General features: G+C 38.3%; 1 protein-coding gene and 1 pseudogene across 1 annotated transcript in view; one reads left to right on the top strand and one right to left on the bottom strand.

Moving 5' to 3' along the window:
* Nucleotides 1–13,586, bottom strand: part of STPG2 (sperm tail PG-rich repeat containing 2) — a 529,587-nt gene that overhangs the window by 405,027 nt on the left and 110,974 nt on the right. The gene's annotated exons all lie outside the window — the stretch shown is intronic.
* LOC149749235 (U6 spliceosomal RNA) lies at nt 9,357–9,456 on the top strand (annotated as a pseudogene).

Genomic DNA, 13,586 nt, shown 5'->3' with positions numbered 1-13,586 from the left:
CAGAAGTTCTCCCATGGGAGTGAAAGTCCTGAGCCCCATGTCAGGCTTCCCAGCCTGGGGGTCCAGCAATGGGAAGAGGAGTCCCCAGAGAATCTGGCTTGGAAGGCAAATGGGATTTGACTGTGGGACTTCCACAGGACTGAGGGAAACTGAAACTCCACACTTGGAGAGTGCACAAAAAGTCCTGTGTTCACCAGGACCTAGGGGTAAAAAGCAGTGACCCCATGAGACTGGGCCAGACCTACCTGCTAGTATTGGAGGGTCTCCTGCAGAGATGGGGGGGCTGTGGCTCACTGCGGGGACAAAGACACTGGCAGCAGCAGTTCTGGGAAGTACTCTGGTGTGAGCACTCGCAGAGGGCACAATCAGCCCCACCAAACAGTCTGTAGGCTCAAGTGCTGAGTTGCCTCAGACCAAACAACCAAAAGAGAGGGAACACAGCCCCACCCATCAGACAAGCAGATTAAATTTTTACTGAGCATGGCCCTGCCCACCAGAGGGACAAGATCCAGATCTACCCAAAACCAGTCCCTCCCATCAGGAAGCTTGCACAAGCCTCTTAGACAGCCTCATCCACCAGAGGGCAGACAGCAGAAGCAAGAAGACTACAATCATGCAGCCTATGGAATGGAAACCACAATGACAGAAAGTCAGACAAAATGAAACGGCCGAGGAATATGTCCCAGATGAAATAACAAGATAAAAAACAAGAAAAACAAGTAAGTGAATTAGAGATAGGCAATCTTCCAGAAAAAAGAATTCAGAATAATGATAGTGAAGATGATCCTGGAAAAAGAATGGAGACAAGGATCAAGAAGATGCAAGAAATGTTTAACAAAGACCTAGAAGAACTAAAGAACAAACAAATAGAGATGAACAATACAATAAGTGAAATGAAAAATACACTACAAGGAATAAATAGCAGAATAACTGAGGCAGAAGAGGGGACAAGTGACCTGGAAGATAAAGTGGTGGAAATCACTGTCACAGAACAGAATAAAGAAAAAAGTATGAAAAGAAATGAAAACAGTCTAACAGACCTCTGGGACAACACTAAATGCACCAACATCAGCATTATAAGGGTCCCAGAAGGAGAAGAGAGAAAGGACCTGAGAAAATATTTGAGGACATAATAGCTGAAAAACTTCCCTAACATGGGAAAGGAAACAGTCACCCAAGTACAGGAAGTGCAGAGAGTCCCAGGCAGGATAAGCCCAAGGAGAAACATGCTGAGACACATAGTAATCAAATTAACAAAAGTTAAAGACAAAAAGAAAATATTAAAAGCAACAAAGGAAAAATGACAAATAACATACAAGGGAACTCCTGTAAGATTTCAGCTAATTTCTCATCAGAAACTCTGCAGGTCAGAAGGGAGTGGCATGATATATTTAAAGTGATGAAAGGGAAGAACCTACAACAAAGAATACTCTACCAAGCAAAGCTCTCATTCAGCTTTGATGGTGAAATCAAGAGCTTTACAGACAAGCAAAAGTTAAGAGAATTCAGAACCAACAGACCAGCTTTGCAACAAATACTAAAGTAACTCCTCTAGGTGGGAAAGAGACCAGCAACTTAAAACAAACTTGTACATATACAGACTGCTATACCCAAACCACATGGGAACAGCAAACCCAGAAACTATAATAGACACACACACGTGAAAAGAAAAAGGAACCCTAACACAGCACTAAAGATGGCCATCAAACCACAAGAAAAGAGAACAAAAGAAGAAGGGAAGAAAAAAGACCCACAAAAAATAACCCAAGGGCTTCCCTGGTGGTGCAGTGGTTGAGAGTCCGCCTGCTAATGCAGGGGACGCGGGTTCGTACCCTGGTCCAGGAAGATCCCACATGCCGCGGAGCAGCTGGAGCTCTCCTGTGCTCCGCAACGGGAGAGACCACAACAGTGAGAGGCCCGCGTATCACAAAAACAAACAAACAAACAAAAAAAAACACAAAACCAAAATAATTAAGAAAATTGCAACAGGAACATACATATCAATAATTACCTTAAATGCAAATGGATTAAATGCTTCATCTAAAAGACAAAGATGGGCTGAATGGATACAAAAAAAAAAAAGACCCATATATATGCTGTCTACAAGAGACCCACTTCAGACCTAGGGACACATACAGACTGAAAGTGAGGGGATGGAAGAAGATATTCTGGTATTCCAAACAAATGGAAATCAAAAGAAAGCTGAAGTAGCAATACTCATATCAGACAAAATAGACTTTAAAATAAAGACTGTTATAAGAGACAAAGAAGGACATTACATAATGATCAAGGGATCAATCCAAGAAGAAGATATAAAAATTGTAAATATATATGCACCCAAAATAGGAGCATCTCAATATACAAGGCAAATACTAACAGCCATAAAAGGAGAAATCAACAGTAACACAATAACGGTGGGGGATTTTAACACCCCACTTTCATCAATGGACAGATCATACAGACAGAAAATCAATAAGGAAACACACACCTTAAATAACACATTAGACCAGATGGACTTAATTGATATTTATAGAGCACTCCTTCCAAAAACAGCAGAATACACATGCTTCTCATGTGAACATGGAACATTCTCCAGGACTGACCACATGCTGGGCCACAAAGTCAGCCTCAGTAAATTTAAGAAAATTGAAATCATATCAAGCATCTTTTCTGACCACAACACTATGAGATTAGAGTTAACTACAAGAAAAAAAACTGTAAGAAAATGAACATGTGGAGGTTAAACAATATGATACTAAATAACAAAAGGATCACTGAAGAAATCAAAGAGAAAATTAAAACTACAGAGACAAATGAAAATGAAAACACAATGATCCAAAACCTATGGGATGCAGCAAAAGCAGTTTTGAGAGGGAAGTTTATAGCAATACAATCTCACCTCAGGAAACAAGAAAAATCTCAAATAACCTAACCTTATACCTGAAGCAGCTAGAGAAATAAGAAGAAACAAAACCTAAAGTTAGTAGAACAAAAGAAATCATAAAGATGAGAGAAGAAATGAATGAAACAAAGAAAGCAATAACAATTATCAATGAAACTAAAACCTGGTTCTTTGAAAAGATAAACAAAATTGATAAACCATTAGCCAGACTCAACAAGAAAAAAGGGAGAAGACTCAAATCAACAAAATTAGAAAAGAAAAGGGAGAAGTAACAACTGACACCAGAGAAATACAAAGGCTCATAAGAGACTACGACAAGTAACCATATGCCAATAAAATGGACAACCTAGAAGAAATGGACAAATTCTTAGGAAGATACAATCTCCCAAGGCTGAACCAGGAGGAAATAGAAAATATGAACAGACCAACCACAAGCACTGGAATTGAAACTGTGATTTAAAAACTCCAAACCAACAAAAGTCCAGGAACTGATGGCTTCACAGGTGAATGCTATCAAACGTTTAGAGAAGAGCTAACACCTATCCTTCTCAAACTCTTCCAAAATATAGCAGAGGGAGGGACACTCCCAAACTCATTCTATGAGGCCACTATCACTGTGATATGAAAACCAAAGATACCACAGAAAAAGAAAATTATAGGCCAATATCACTGATGAACATAGATGCAAAAATTCTCAACAAAACACTAGCAATCCAAATCCAACAATACATTAAAAGGGTCATACACCATGATCAAGTGGCATTTATTCCACGGGTGCAAGGATTTTTCAATATCCTCAAATCAATCAGTGTGATACAGCACATCAAAAAATTGAAGAATAAAAGCCATGGCAATCACAGAAGAAAAAGAAATAAAAGGAATCCAAATTGGAAAAGAAGAAGTTAAACTGTCACTGTTTGCAGAAGACATGATACTATACATAGAAAATCCTAAAGACGATACCAGAAAACTACTAGAGCTCATCAGTGAATTTGGTAAAGTTGCGGGTTACAAAAGTAGTACACAGAAATCTATTGTAGTTCTATACACTAACAACAAAAGATCAGAAAGGGAAATTCAAAAAACAATCCCATTTGCCATCACATCAAAAGGAATAAAACACTTAGGAAAAAACCTATGTAAGGAGGCGAAAGACCTGTCCTCCAAAACCTATAGGATGCTGATGACAGAAATTGAAAACGACACAAACTGATACAATGATATACCATGTTCTTGGACTGGAAGAATCAATACTGTCAAAATGACTATACAACCCAAGGCAATCTACAGATTCAATGCAATGCCTATCAAATTACCAATGTCATTGTTATTCTTCACAGAACTAGAACAAAAAAATCTTAAAATTTGTATGGAGACACAAAAGACCCCAAATAGCCAAAGCAATCTTGAGAAAGAAAAATGGAGCTGGAAGAATCAGGCTGCCTGATTTTAGACTATACTACAAAGATATAGTCATCAAAACAGTACGGTACTGACACAAAAATAGAAATATAGATCAATGGAACAGGACAGAAAGCCCAGAAATAAACCCACACACCTATGGTCAATTAATCTATGACAAAGGAGGCAATGGTGGAAAAACAGTACAATGGTGGAAAGACAGTCTCTTCAATAGATGGTGCTGGGAAAACTGGACAGCTACATGTAAAAAAATGAAATTAGAACATTCTTTAACACCATACACAAAAATAAGCTCAAAATGGAGTAAAGACCTAAATGTGAGACCGGACACTATAAAACTCTTAGAGGAAAACACAGGCAAAACACTCTCTGACATAAATTGCAGCAATATCTTTTTCAATCCATCTCCCAGAGTAATGGAAATAAAAACAAAAATTAAAAAATGGGACCTAATAAAACTCAAAAGCTTTTGCACAGCAAAGGAAACCATAAACAAAATGAAAAGACAACCCATAGGATGGGAGAAAATATTTGCCAGTGATGTGACTGACAAGGGATTAGTCTCCAAAATTTACCAACAGCTCATGAGGCTTAACACCATGAGAACAAATGACCCAATCAAAAAATGGGCAGAAGACCTAAACAGACATTTCTCCAAAGAAGACATACAGATGGCCAAGAGGCACATGAAATGATGTTCAACATCGTTAATTATTAGAGAAATGCAAATCAAAACTACAATGAGATATCACCTAACACCAGTCAGAATGGCTATCATCAAAAAATCCACAAACAATAAATGCTGGAGAGGGTGTGGAGAGAAGGGAACCCTCCTACACTGTTGATGGGAATGTAAATTGGTACAGCCACTATGGAGAACAGTATGGAGGTTCCTTAAACAACTAAACATAGAACTACCATATGATCCTGCAATCCCACTCCTGGGGAAGCAATGTACACACTGCTTTATTTTAAATGGATAAACAGCAAGGTCCTACTGTACAGCACAGGGAACTCTACTCAATACTGTGTAACAACCTAAGTGGAAAAAGAATTTGAAAAAGAACAGATATATCTATATGTATAACTGAATCACTCTGCTGTACACCTGAAACTAACACAATATTGTTAAGCAACTATATTCCAATATAAAATAAAATTTTTTTTAAAAAGAATGAATAGGAAATTTCTAGGAGAACTAGACATATATTCTGCCCCATATCATGAGAGAGATTTTAGTAAATCTTTGAGGATGACAATTTGTTAATGGAGGCTGAAAGGGCAGTGAAGAAATTTTTGGAGACTGAAAAAGGGGGCTCCATATTAATTAATAATGTAATGTTTTTAAAAATGTTACACACAGTGCTTAATTTGACTCAGCACGGGAGACCTGATTTGGCCCTGGCATGGACAAGATTGACAGACTGATAGATGTTCCTCAATTTTATGGGTGGTGGTCATAGCCATTCTTAGTTGGTAAAGCAATTTGTCTGGTTAATTCTAATAACACACAAAACTCTGGCATGCTACTTAGTTATGCAACCCCCAAGAAATGGGCATCTTCCAACGTCTTAGAGGGACAAGTGGTGTTCAGCCACCCAAGATTTAAGCAAATAACAGGGCTCTGATGCCCTTAAATATCCTGGTTTGCATGCATACTACACTAACTGCCTCAGCATGGGCCTACCCTGAAACTGCATGTACAGGTAACCCTTTGAACCTCATTCATGACGGAAATCTGAGGGATTGAAATTATTCCTGAAGAACAAGGAATTCCCAGTAAGGGCCAAAAGCCTGCATTGATTGGTTTAATGAGGCCCTCAGATCAGACCCTGGGTTGGTCTCTACCTTGGCGAGAGCTGCAAAGGGAGTCCAACTAGGCTCTTTAGAGGAAGTAAAAGCTGTAACGAGGTTCCTATAGATGAACCTGCAGAAGCATCACTAATGAACCTTATCGCCTAAAGGGACAAAGGAATGCTGAGTCTTCTGTCCTCCCAATGCATGAGAATAACTGCACAATGACATGATGTATCATGTTGTATTTAAGGAACTTTAAGTGAAGGTAAAGGTAAGGAAGTGAGAAGCAAAAATTAAGGGAAATTATGGCAGCAGTGAGAAATGAGGCAGAGAGCTAGACAGACATCATAAAGGGTATTGTATTTATTTTAAAAATAATTGTTGTCAGCCAAGTTTTTATTAACAAAGCAGTTAGCTTGTGTTCATTAATTTTGTGTTACCTTAAAGGCATTTTTTTTTTTTTTTTTTTGGCGGTATGCGGGCCTCTCACTACTGTGGCCTCTCCCGTTGCGGAGCACAGGCTCTGGACGCACAGGCTCAGCAACCAGGCTCACGGGCAAAGCCGCTCCACGGCATGCGGGATCCTCCTGGACTGGGGCACGAACCCGCGTCCCCTGCATCGGCTGGCAGACTCCCAACCACTGCGCCACCAGGGAAGCCCCTTAAAGGCATTTTTGAGCTTGGAGTGAAGGGAAATTATGGCAATGGTAAGATAGGAGTTTAGAAAACTAAGTAGACAACAGATTATGAAAAGGACATTGTTCTTAGACTTAAATTTCTTCCTATACTTGATAGAAGGCACAGAATTTTAGGCAAAAGGAGCTTATTAAAAGGCAGTACCGGGCTTCCCTGGTGGTGCAGTGGTTGAGAGTCCACCTGCCGACGCAGGGGACATGGGTTTGTGCCCTGGTACGGGAAGATCCCACATGCTGCAGAGCGGCTAGGCCCGTGAGCCATGGCCACTGAGCCTGCGCGTCCAGAGCCTGTGCTCCGCAACGGGAGAGGCCACAACAGTGAGAGGCCCGTGTAACACACACACACACACACACAAAGTCAGTACCATGACATGACGTGTTTTAGAGATATTACTTCCGATCATATAGCTAAATTTGCATTATTTTTTCTCAGCTTGATGATCGTTTTAACTCATGTGTGTAGTGAAAACACTTAAGATATACTCTCTTAGCAAATTTCAAGTATACAATGCAGTATTATTAACTATAGTCACCATGCTATACATTAGATCTCCAGAACTTATTCATCCTGCATTGAAACTTTGTATCCTTTGACCAACATCTCCCCCTTTCCTTCACCCCTCAACCCTTGACAACCATCATTCTACTCTGTTTCTATGAGTTCTATTTTTTCAGATTCCATATATAAATGAAATCATGCAGTATTTGTCTTTCTGCATTCGGCTTATTTCATTATTTGATTTAGCATAATGTTCTTCAGGTGTTCTTCATCCCTGTTGTTGCAAATGACAGGATTTCCTTCTTTTTTAAGGCTGAATAGTATTCCCCTGTATGTGTCATTTGGGTGTGTGTACACACACACACACACACACACACACCATCTTCTTTATCCATTCATCTTTCTAATAGACACATACATTGATTCACATCTCAGCTATTGTGAATAATGCTGCAATGAACATGGAACAGCAGATATCTCTTCAATATACTGACTTCATTTCCTTTAGATATATAACCAGAAGTCAGATTGCTGGATTATATGGCAGTTCATTTTTAATATTTTGAGGAATCTCCATACTGTTTTCCACAATGGCTGTACCAATTTACATTCCCACCAACAGTGAACAAGGGTTTCCTTTTCTCCATATCCTCACCAACACTTATCTCTTGTCTGAGAATGCCCATTCTAACAGATGTGAGATGATATGGCATTGTGATTTTTATTTGCATTTCCCTGTTGATTAGTGATGTTGAGCATTTTCTCATATACCTGTTGGCCATTTATATGTCTTCTTTTAAGAAATGTCCATTCACATCCTTTGTCCATTTTTAAATCAAACTATTAGTTTTCTTGCTATTGAGCTGTTTGAGTTTCTTATATATTTTGGATAGTAACGCCTTATCAGATGCATGGTTTGTAAATATTCTTTTCCCATTCACTCTGTTGATTGTTTCCTTTACTGTACAGAAACTTTTTATTATAGTTTGATGCAATCCAATTTGTTTATTTTTGCTTTTGTTGGTTGTGCTTTTGGGGTCATATGTAAAGAAATTATTGTCTAGATAAGTGTCAAAAAGCTTTTTCCCTGTGTTTTCTTCTAATCGTTTTACAGTTTCAGGTCTTATATTTAAGTCTCTAATTAATCTTGGCTTGATTTTTTTATATGGTGTGTGATAAAAGTCCAGTTTCATTCTTCTGCATGTGGATATCCAGTTTTCCCAGCACAGTTTATTGAAGAGACTGTCTTTTCTTCATTGAGTGTTCTTGGAAGAAAATATATGGATGTATTTCTGAGGCTCTCTATTCTGTTCCAATGGTCTATATGTCTGTTTTTATGCTAGTACAAAACTGTTTTTATTACTATAGCTTTGTAGTGTATTTTAAAATCAGGTAGTGTGAGGCCTCCTGTTCTTTTTGCTCAAGGTTGCTTTGGCTATTTGAGATCTTTTATGGTTCCATATAAATTTTAGAATTTTTTTCTATTTCTGTGAAAAATGCCATTGGAATTTTGATAGAGATTGCACTGAATCTGTATATCATTTGGGTAGTATGGACATTTTCACAATATTAATTTTTCCAATCCATGAACATGGGCTATCTTGCCATTTACTTGTGTCTTCTTCAATTTTTTAAATCAATGTTTTATAGTTGTCAAGTGTACAGACCTTTCTCTTCCTTGGTTATATTTATTACTAAGTATTTTTCATTCTATTGTAAATGGGATTGTTTCCTTAATTTCTTTTTTGGACAGTTGTTGTTAGTGCGTAAAAATGCCACTGATTTTTGAATGTTAATTACATCCTGCAACTTTACTAACAACAATTTAAAATTTTGTAAGAATTTATGAAAATCTTACTTTGTGAAATTTTAATAATTTTTGTTTAAATAAGAAAAACCTTTATTTGTTTCCATTTTTCTGATATGCCTATAAATCTGCAGCACTAAAAGATTACTGATAATGATTTCACAGCTGTTCTTTCATTACAATGAGATGTATTTCAGCTACAGCTAAAGTTTTTAACTAATTTAAAGCACTAGGGTGCTTACTTTAATAGCAAATATACTAAAGTTGGAACAATACAGATATTATCATCCTGTGCAATGATGACATGCAAATTTGTGAAGCATTTCATTAAAAAAATTTTTTTAAGTACTAGGGTACTCTTACATTACCACCATAGGTATATTAGTGTTCAATTTCCTATAAAGCATGTGTGTTCCACATTTTCTGGGATGAAAATCATTTTCTCTGATAGGAGAGTCCAATCCAGTTTAGTAATTCAATGGCTCTGCTATCCCTATATCATCTACCCCAACCCTACAGGATTCTTGTACCTTCTTAGCAATTCTTTTGCCAAACCAAACTTATACAAAGTCATTTTAATTTTCTTTAGCATTTTTTACAATAAATTGTTCTTCTCTTTAAACTTCCTAGATTATACTTCTATGCCTCTCTCTTCTATTCATTTATTCAGTCATTATTTCCCAAGTGTGTACTATACTATGGACACATTTCCAATGTTTTGTACATGCCCTTTTATGATCTGACAGCTATGTTCAAACTTCCCCAGTGTTTAACATGTTTATATTCTCTCTATAGATTATCTACCTATCTATTCTTTCTATATTTTCCACCCGAATTGTTAGCTACTTTAACTTTTCTATATATTCATTCTCTTAAGCTTTCTCAAATTCTTCAGAAATGAGAAAGAATGAATAATTATATACACAAACATTAAGATGTCCTTTTAAAATCTGAACTCTAAAAGGTTTAATGTGTAGCCAGCTGCACTGTCAGAATTTTACTCATGAGAGTGGCTTCCTGTCAACCTGTTAGGCTATAATAATTATGTGAGTAACCTTCTTACTCATATAATCTCTGATCTCAGGAATGTTTCTTGTTTTCCGCTGATCATTTTGAAATAGGGATTTTCTACATTTCTTGTATGTGTCTAACAATGTCCAGAATCTCTTCTTTGACAATTCTAAACTTTAAAATAAGAGAACAGAAGTTCCTCTCTTGGCTTCCATTACTTTCTGTAAAGATAAATTGTCAGCAATCAAACACATGTAAAATGTTTGGCTTTCCATGAAATGAGAAATCAAACAAACCCTTTTATATTTACCCACATGGTTACCTTTGATACTCTGCATTACTTTATACAGATCCAGATTCCATCTGGTAACATTTTTCTCTGCCTGGAGGACTTCCCTTAACATTTCTTACACTGTAGGTCTTCTGCAGATAAATATTTCAGCTTTTATATATATGAAAAGGTCTTCTTTTTTATGGAGGTAGAAATGACTTACAATATTATATTAGTTTCAGGTATGCAACATAATAATGATTCGATACTTATACATATCACAAAATGATTACCACAATGTCAGGTTAACACCCATCACCACAAAGATTTTTTTCTTGAAATGAGAACTTTTTAGATTTACTCTCTTAGCACCTTTCAAATAGTCAATACAGTATTATTAACTATAGTCACCATGCTGTACATTACATCCCCATGACTTATTCATTTTATAAATAGAAGTTTTTAGAAAAGCTTTTCAGTTTGTTTTCATTTTTGAAAGATATTTGAGCCTGCAGAATTATACGTTGACAACTGTTTTCTTTCAATACTTTAAAGATGTTGCACTGCTGTCTTCTGACTTGCATCACTTCCAACATGAAATGTACTGTCATTTTAAACTTCATCCCTCTTAATGTCATGTATACTTTTCCTCTGGCTGCTTTTAAGAATTTTTTTCTTTTTTGCCATTTTATTCAATTTGATTATAATTTGCCTTGGCATAGTTTCCTTGATGTCTTTTGTGCTATGGGTTTGTTGAGCTTCATGAATATGTGTTTCTAGTTCTCACTGAAGTTTGGAAATTTTCAGCCTTATTTCTTAAAATTATTTTTTGTGTCCCCTCACTCTTTCTTTCAAGGATTCCAGTTACACATTTAAGCCACCTCAAACTGTCCCATAGTTCACTGATTCTTTTTTTGTCTTTTTTTCTCACTGTACTTCGTTTGAGATATTAACATTTTCTATTACTGTCTTGAGGTTAACTAATTTTTTAGTCTGAACTAATCTGCCGCTAACTAGTGTACATTTTTTCATACATTATATCAATACTGCCCATCTCTAGAACTTTAATTTGGGCCTTTCTATTTGTGCTATTGTTCTACTTAATATGCTCAATGCTTCTTCTACCTTCTTGAACATATAGAATATAGTTATAATAACTGTTTAATGTACTTTCTACTAATTTTGTCATCTGTATAACTTCTGGGCCTCTCTATTGATACTTTCCTGCTCCTTTGCATACCTAGTAATTTTTTTTTTTATTGAATGCTACACTCTGTGAATGTTACCTTATTGGGTTCTGGATATATTTAATTCCTATGAACATTCTTGAGCCTTGTTCTGGGAGGCACAAATTCAGTAAGCAAAAAAATATATATATAAAAGACGAAACTAATTGAGAAAAAAAGAAACTGCCATTCACGGATGGCATAAAATCACTTGAGGAAATTTTTTTTAAAACTAATAATAAATTAGTAGGACTAATCATTGAATTTAGCAAGAAGTATGAATCATTGGTAAAGCAAATCTTTAATAAAGACTATTATATTTCTTTACACCAATAAAAGAAAGCTAAACAATGAAAATATTTAAAAGATAACATTTTGATAGCATTAAAAAACATCAAAGGTGGACAAAGGGAAGATGGCGGAAGAGTAAGACGCGGAGATCACCTTCCTCCCCACAGATACACCAGAAATACATCTACACGTGGAACAATTCCTACAGAACACCTACTGAACGCTGGCAGAAGACCTCAGAACTCCCAAAAGGCAAGAAACTCCCCACGTACCTGGGTAGGGCAAAAGAACAAACAGAGACAAAAGAATAGGGACGGCACCTGCACCAGTGGGAGGGAGCTGTGAAATAGGAAAGGTTTCCACACACTAGGAAGCCCCTTCGCAGGCAGAGACTGCGGGTGGCAGAGGGGGGGAGCTTCGGGGCCGCGGAGGAGAGCACAGCAACAGGGGTGCGGAGGGCAAAGCGGGGAGATTCCTGCACAGAGGATCGGTGCCGACCGGCACTCACCAGCCTGAGAGGCTTGTCTGCTCACCTGCTGGGGCGGGCGGGGCTGTGAGCTGAGGCTTGGGCTTTGGTCAGAGCGCAGGGAGGGGACTCAGGTTGGTGGCGTGAACACAGCCTGAAGGGGTTAGTGCACCACGGCTAGCTGGGAGGGAGTCCGGGAAAAGGTCTGGAGCTGCCGAAGAGGCAAGAGACTTTTTCTTCCCTCTGTTTCCTAGTACGCGAGGAGAGGTGATTAAGAGCGCTGCTTAAAGGAGCTCCAGTGACGGGCGCGAGCTGCGGCTAAAAGCGTGGACCACAGAGACGGTAAGGCTGCTGCTGCCGCCACCAAGAAGTCTGTGTGTGAGGACAGGTCACTATCCACACCTCCCTTCCGGGGAGCCTGTGCAGCCCGCCACTGCCAGGTTCCTGGGATCCAGGGACAACTTCCCCAGGAGAATGCACGGCGAGCCTCAGGCTGGTGCAACGTCACGCCAGCCTCTGCCGCTGCAGGCTCGCCCCACACTCCGTGCCCCTCCCTCCCCCCGGCCTGAGTGAGCCAGAGCCCCCGAATCAGCGGCTCCTTTAAACCCATCCTGTCTGAGCGAAAAACAGATGCCCTCCAGCGACCTACACGCAGAGGCAGGGCCAAATCCAAAGCTGAACCACTGCGAGCTGTGAGAACAAAGAAGAGAAAGGGAAATCTCTCCCAGCAGCCTCAGAAGCAGCGGATTAAAGCTCCACAATCAACTTGATGTACCCTGCAACTGTGGAATACATGAATAGACAACGAATCATCCCAAATTGAGGAGGTGGACTTTGAGAGCAAGATTTATGATTTTTTACCCTTCTCCTCTTTTTGTGAGTGTGTATGTGTATGCTTCTGTATGAGATTTTGTCTGTATAGCTTTGCTTCCACCATTTGTCCTAGGGTTCTATCCGTCGGTTTTTTGTTTTCTTAATAATTAATTTTAATTTTAATAACTTTATTTTATTTTACTTTATCTTTTCTTTCTTTCTTTCTTTTTCTTTCTTTCCTTCCTTCCTTCCCTCCTTTAGACAACGAATCATCCCAAACTGAGGAGGTGGACTTTGAGAGCAAGATTTATGATTTTTCCCCCTTTTCCTCTTTGTGTGTGTATGTGTATGCTTCTGTATGAGATTGTCTGTATAGCTTTGCTTCC

This window comes from Delphinapterus leucas, chromosome 5 (assembly GCF_059928025.1).
Source record: "Delphinapterus leucas isolate spDelLeu-1000000601 "Yukka" chromosome 5, BTC_Dleu_Yukka2, whole genome shotgun sequence".
Classification (NCBI taxonomy): domain Eukaryota; kingdom Metazoa; phylum Chordata; class Mammalia; order Artiodactyla; family Monodontidae; genus Delphinapterus; species Delphinapterus leucas.
Note: the sequence above shows the minus strand (reverse complement) of the source record. Positions and strands in the feature narration are given on the sequence as shown.